A 6,276-nucleotide genomic window follows, 5' to 3' on the forward strand; every position below is an offset into this window, starting at 1 on the left:
AAATGGAAAGGACTTCTGGGGAGAAAAAGTATATTCAATTGAAGTTATTTATAACTTCAGTTATATTAACTTAAAAATATACTTTTTGACCTTATTTTCTTTCTAACTCCTCTTTCTCTTTAGGTGTGTTCTTAGATTTTTGCTTCAGTAGGTCTTCTAGCTTCTGCATCAACATGTAAGATAACAAATAAAAATAGACAAGTAAGTTTGTCTTTTTTGTCTTCACAACTTAACTGATTTTCATTGTAACCCCCATACACACAGCTACATGTAGCTCCTCATGTAGTAGATACATTTAGGTGCTTATCAGAGAACGATATTCCTTAATAGTCTTTCAAGCCCCCCATTTTAGCAATAAACTTACTTTTAATACATTTTATGTTAGCTCTTGATGCCGATCTTAACAAATTATCATTCCCCTTATCTGTTCCCATCATTAGGTGACAACTATACATATGTTAGTACTATTTAAGAGTTCTCTTGTAGGAACTTTTGCTCATCCTTGTTTTATTTTTTACAATACAGACATCCATTCAGACACCGGACTACCTAGAAAATTTCCAATCATTAATACAAATTAAAAAGCGTAGTGTTGAGACATGACTGAACCTTGAGGCATGCTGCTTCCTACTGGCTTTACTAAGATGAAGAGTTCAGCATCTTGCAAAACAGGAAGCTCTTTGTTTGGGAGCAGTTTACAGATCACAGCATGTATAAAGTATACAAGTTGGCAATGGCCCCCTCTAGTCCCACAGTGTCAGCAGAAAAGCTCCTTTAATCTAAGACAAATTGAGTATATCATGTGGGCACCGGAGGATCTTTTAACCACTCCTTTCTCACACAGGGTTGGTGCTCCTTGCTCTCTTTCTAGACATAAAGATAAAATAAAGGTAGTAAGAAAGTATTTCTAGATTGAAAAAAAAAAAAAGGTTTAGTTTGTGATTCCACTGAAATGTATTTCAGGAAGAAAAATACGGCAGACAGAAGAGAGGAACGAAGGCAACGTGCTGGAGCAGAGTTTCCAGGTCAGTCTTCTTGCAGTCAAGTTAATGGAGGTGCTCAAATCTTCAGCTTCTGCATGCTGCCAGCTGTAATGAATGCCCTGATGTAAATTCCCAGCCTATACTCCATAAAGCATGAAAAGACTTAGATGTCAAAGGGTGAGGTTCATAAAACGGAGTGATCTGAGCAGGAGATAGCTTGGTTATCCAGTAAAAGACATCAAGGGGCGGGCGAGGGTTTAAGTGTCACTGTTCTTCTCTAAGCAACAGTCAAATTGGATTTTTAATAGCTAAGAAAGGAGGGTTGGATGTGGCACATTTCAACTCACTATTCCAGCATTTTGTGTATTTTGGGAGATCCAAATTCAAGACTCTACTGTGTAGCCGATAGGCTGAGGCTTTCTCAGGCAAGTCCTATTCCTGGAGATCATCAGTTATAAATAAACTGGTTTCACAGAGAAATTTCTAGAACCCAGTTCTCCTCTGCCCAGCTGCATGTCTTGAAAACGCACCTTTTTGGCACAGCCAATGTGTGTTTTGTAGAAAGCAAACTCCACTAAAGAAATTTATCAGAGTACCTGGTGGATGCAGCAATCGGCTAGCAGCACTGATGGGGACCAAGCCTGGGACCCACAGCCCAAGGGGTTACTCTGGCAGGCCAAACTATTGGAACCACCTCACATGCCTGTTTTACTGGAGAATTTGTACTCCAGATTTAGGTTGTAAATCAAGAATCATGGGTAAAAAAGGATGAGGAACCTCTGTTTTGTGAATCCTGGCAGAGCTCCGGAGCTGCCCAGCAGCTAGCTGTTTGACATGGTTGCAACTTGATTTATCTGGTTGTCTGTCCAACAGACAGTATAGCTTCACTCATGACAGACTAGGTATCGAGTGACTTCAGATGCCCTTCCCTGTGAAGTAGATAAGGCAACTGAATATGTCTGTAAGGCCTACAATGACGCTTAAGGAAAAAATCCTTTTCCTGAATTTAGCCCACAATCCTTATGAGACTCCGTCGGCTCACCATGAAATGGGAACACTATCACATTCTTACTTCCTGGAAATATTGTAAAGGAAACCACTTGGTAAGATTCAGAAGTGTAGAGGCAGTACAGCTGTACAGAAAGGGAGGGAGATTAATGTATTTGATAGAGTAAGACATTTCCTTGCGATACAGATTTCAGGAGGAGAAAATACATTTTAAGCCAAAAATGTTCAATAGGTCTCTTCCTAGATACTACTTCCTAGATACTACAATGTAGTAAACATTTATAAAGAAATGACCAACTCTAGAATCAAAAGGAAGATTAACAGCTTTAGTTTTATGTGCTAGCAGCCAAATTCTTTTCTCACTTTGTGGAATTCATCCAGGCTTCTACTCTAACTTTAGTGAGTTACTCCAGATTTAAACCAGCATAAGCAAGGGCAAGTTAAAAATACTTGTGCCACAATTGGCCTTGGAAAATACATTTCTCCATGATAGACATTAAACTGACTGCTGAGGCAGACAGCATGTCTTGCCCATAGTAATTTTGTATTTGCTTCTTTTCCTCAGTCCTTAAAATGAGTTCATGGCTTCATGACTCTAAAAGTAAATACATTATATAATGAATACACTTTTTATTCACTATTTGGAGGAAATGAAAGTAAATGTTGTATGTAATAATACTGCATGGAAAAAGCAATGATAATTAACTGATGAGAGAGTTAATATGAAGGGCACTCAGTTAATCCTGTGGTCTGAGGTAAATGGCAGACAATCAAGTAAACCTAATTAACATCATAAAATAAAGACAAACAGCTTAGCCCACCAGCTCTTGGCTAACCTATTACTTTCTTCAGAATACCATTGCGTGAAAAGGTTAGGGCATATGTACTCAAATAAACCCAATTCCATAACTGAATTGTCACATTGTAGTGCTGAAAAAGTATTAGTAAAGGCCATTTTTTCCATTTATATGATGTTGCTTATATGGATTTCCTTTTCACTTGGCATAAGAAAGGGGTTGGGATTTTTTGTTTGTTTTGGTTTTAAAGAAAGCTATCATGCTTTTGACAAATTTGACCCAGACTTCCAATCTGCACCCTTGCAAGCAAGTCCTTACCCATGCAGCTAGACCTTTGGAAATAAGTTTTGCCTAATGGCATTTCCTCCTCATTATTCTGGTAGATGGGCATTGGGCAGGGAGAGGGGGATTAGTGAGAAAAGAGAGAAACCATGCAACCATTGCAATAATAACCCTATCATATTCAGTGCAGACAGTTAAATGAGAGCAACTTTGCTGCTTTTGCTGCACTTCAGCATTTGCATCAGCAATCACTGAAGCATCAGCACCTGGGAAACGCTCCTTAAAACAAGTAGGTTTTCTGTGGATTATATTTTTGATTGGGTGGAAGGAGTTGTGATGTTTTCTTTGGGGTTTTACAAGCAAATACACATAATGTATCATTAAATTCGATTTCTTGTCATCTTGTGGGTTCCTTCTGCTGTTCTTTAAAACCTGGAGGACGCTATGTCACTTGTAGATAGCCCTTCCGTGAATATGGCACTGTGGATAAACGTTATGAGAGGTACTTTGGATGTGACAAGGGTCATTTCTTTATACATCTATACACAGAGACCTGGACAGAATATCAGAGGCTGGACAATACAAAACCTTTTAAAAACTGCCTATTTTCCCAAATTTACATAGAATTGAGTGAAAGGGACTCAGAAGGGTTTTTGAAAAGTATTTCTTTTCTTCTGCATGAGCCATCTGAGGTGAACAGAGTTTCATCTCTCAGATGAGGAGGACTACCAGATAAAAATAGCTACCAGTACGATGAACTAGCATGTTTTTCCTAAGGCAAAGGGTAATAGAGTACTTTCAATTTTTCTTGATACAGTACATCTATGCTGCTTAAGAATAAGCAGCTCAGTTATTAAAGGGTTAAAGGAGCAAAATAGAGTGCGCCAGCCCTGAATCCTTGTCCCTCTTCAGTCCTGACCTGGCAGGTGGCCTTTCCCAGGGAGAGTCAGCGGGGATTTTGCCATATATATTAGGAATGACTGGGAAGGCACATAGAGTAGCGATTGTCCATCTGCCGGAAATCTCCGATACGTTGTTCTGTAAACATGCTTGATTTTATCTAGGTTTCTTTATCTACAAAAGGAAGAGGAGGATAGAAGAAGACTGGAATTAAGAACTGTTTTTCTACTTTACACTAAGGATATTACAAAATATTGGGTGCTTTGATCATGATTTGCAAAATGCAATGAACAGTAGCTATAAAATTCAAAATTCTTTTTTGCACAGATGTGACTATGATGGAATTGGATTAACTTTTCTATGCATTTTGTGTTGTCATACTTTGTTAATGGTTTTGGCTTTTCCTGTTAATCTATTTTCTTCCTAATGACAAAGCATTATTTAGTTAGATTTACACAAAATTTATCCAACTATTAGCCTTTATTGGGAACAAATAGAGTAGAGAACTCACCAGTAAGAAATAAAGCAAGTAAAGAGGGATATGTGCACATAGTAAAGAGGTGGCATGGAATGACAGGAAAAGGGCAGCAGCTTTAAATTAAGAAAGGAAAATGATGTAATAATGATTAAACCACAAAACAGAACTCCAACACAGTGAATGAGCAATGAAAATAAAGTAATAAAAAGGAGTACTGAACTAGCTCATGAGACATGTTATTACAGTGAACATTATGCTAGCACTGTTTATTTTGCTTAGCATTATGGCCACCTTCAAGGTTGCTATGACAAATGTGAGTGAGTGTTTAACGGAAAGTGAACATTTTTTTTAGCTACGAAGGCATCCACCAGCTCTCTGCCTACTCAATTTCCTAAATTATGTGCCACATAAATTTAACTTTATTGGCACTAGACAAGTGTTAACATTAACCACTTATGGGTTAAAACAATTTTGGAAGTATTCTATGTGTTTGTCTGTTGACATTCCTCAATCCATATATTGAAATCCATGCAGTTATGCCGTTTTGCTTGAAAAAAGTCACTCAAAATGTATAGCACAATAACAGACCTAAACAAGAAGTTTTACTAGCTAAAGGGCTGATCCAGAGATAAAGTGAGTATATATGGCTTCTACTGGATTTAAGGGAATTTACAGTTGTTTTTATAACTGGCCTTTCAATGACAATTTTTTTCACGACACTGAAAGAGTCTTATTCATGTGTGACTAAGTGCAAGCTCCTTACAGCAGAGGGAGTGAAGAGGGAAAAGCACAACAGGGTTTCTCCATGCAACTTACAAAAACATTATCAATGTGGTTCATTCACTGAGCAATGACAAATTCAGAGGCCTGTTACCAGCTGGAATGGATGTACTGGACCAAACAAAGAGGGAGAGTGGAACTGGAACAATCACAGTCTGAAAGTGAGCTAAAAATCAAGCAGAACAAGGCCATCGGAACATGACATGCAGGAGGGTCACACACTGGCAGTGCTGCATTCCGGGTTATGTAGTGATTCAATATATAAAAATTAAACTAGGTATCTGGGAGCTTTGGTGGCATAGGAAGCGAGGGATTCCCACCTGGCCTATCAGAACATGTAGGGGCAGTTGTAGATGGCTAGATTAGCCTTGCAGCATTTGAAGCCGTGCAGGTAGTGCTTAATAATGGCCTTTAATGAAAACACTAAATGGCGAGTGGGGTCACAATTGAAGTTCTGAGGCAAGAAGAAAAGCTGGTGTGAAAAAAAAGAATATGAGATGAGGGAACCCATCGAATCAGACCTCCTAATTTCAAAAGGAGTGTTCCTCTGCTGGGACCTCAAACTGAAGGTACACTGCCTTCTAACCTAATAATGAAATAATTTTGCAATATTATTGTTAGAAACTCTGATACATGCTTTCTCTTTCTGGAAGTGTTGTTTAGGAGATGCTTTTTTTTTGCAAGTTTTTTCTCTTTGTTCCTAGGGGATGATCAGTAGAAAACTCTGTCATGGTCTGTACATATTAGCACAAGATTACAATGTCATTGTTGGGGTGTCTGATGAAATGTAACACTCACTGCCAGACCAACAAAAAGCATCAGGAGGCTTCAAGTCACACCACAGGAACCTGTGAGACTGCAAGTGATATTCACCATGTTCTTGTCTGATGTTTGCTGTCATAGCAAGCTCATAACAGATCTCCTAAAGAGCTGGCCATGACCCTTTCAAAAGGACTCTAAAGCAGCATGTATATGGAGGAGACACTTCTACAAGCATTCCCAAAATTGCTGTCCTCCTAATGCTACAGTTGGTAAATACCATAAGAGC

Source organism: Falco naumanni, chromosome 7 (genome assembly GCF_017639655.2).
Source record: "Falco naumanni isolate bFalNau1 chromosome 7, bFalNau1.pat, whole genome shotgun sequence".
Classification (NCBI taxonomy): Eukaryota; Metazoa; Chordata; class Aves; order Falconiformes; family Falconidae; genus Falco; species Falco naumanni.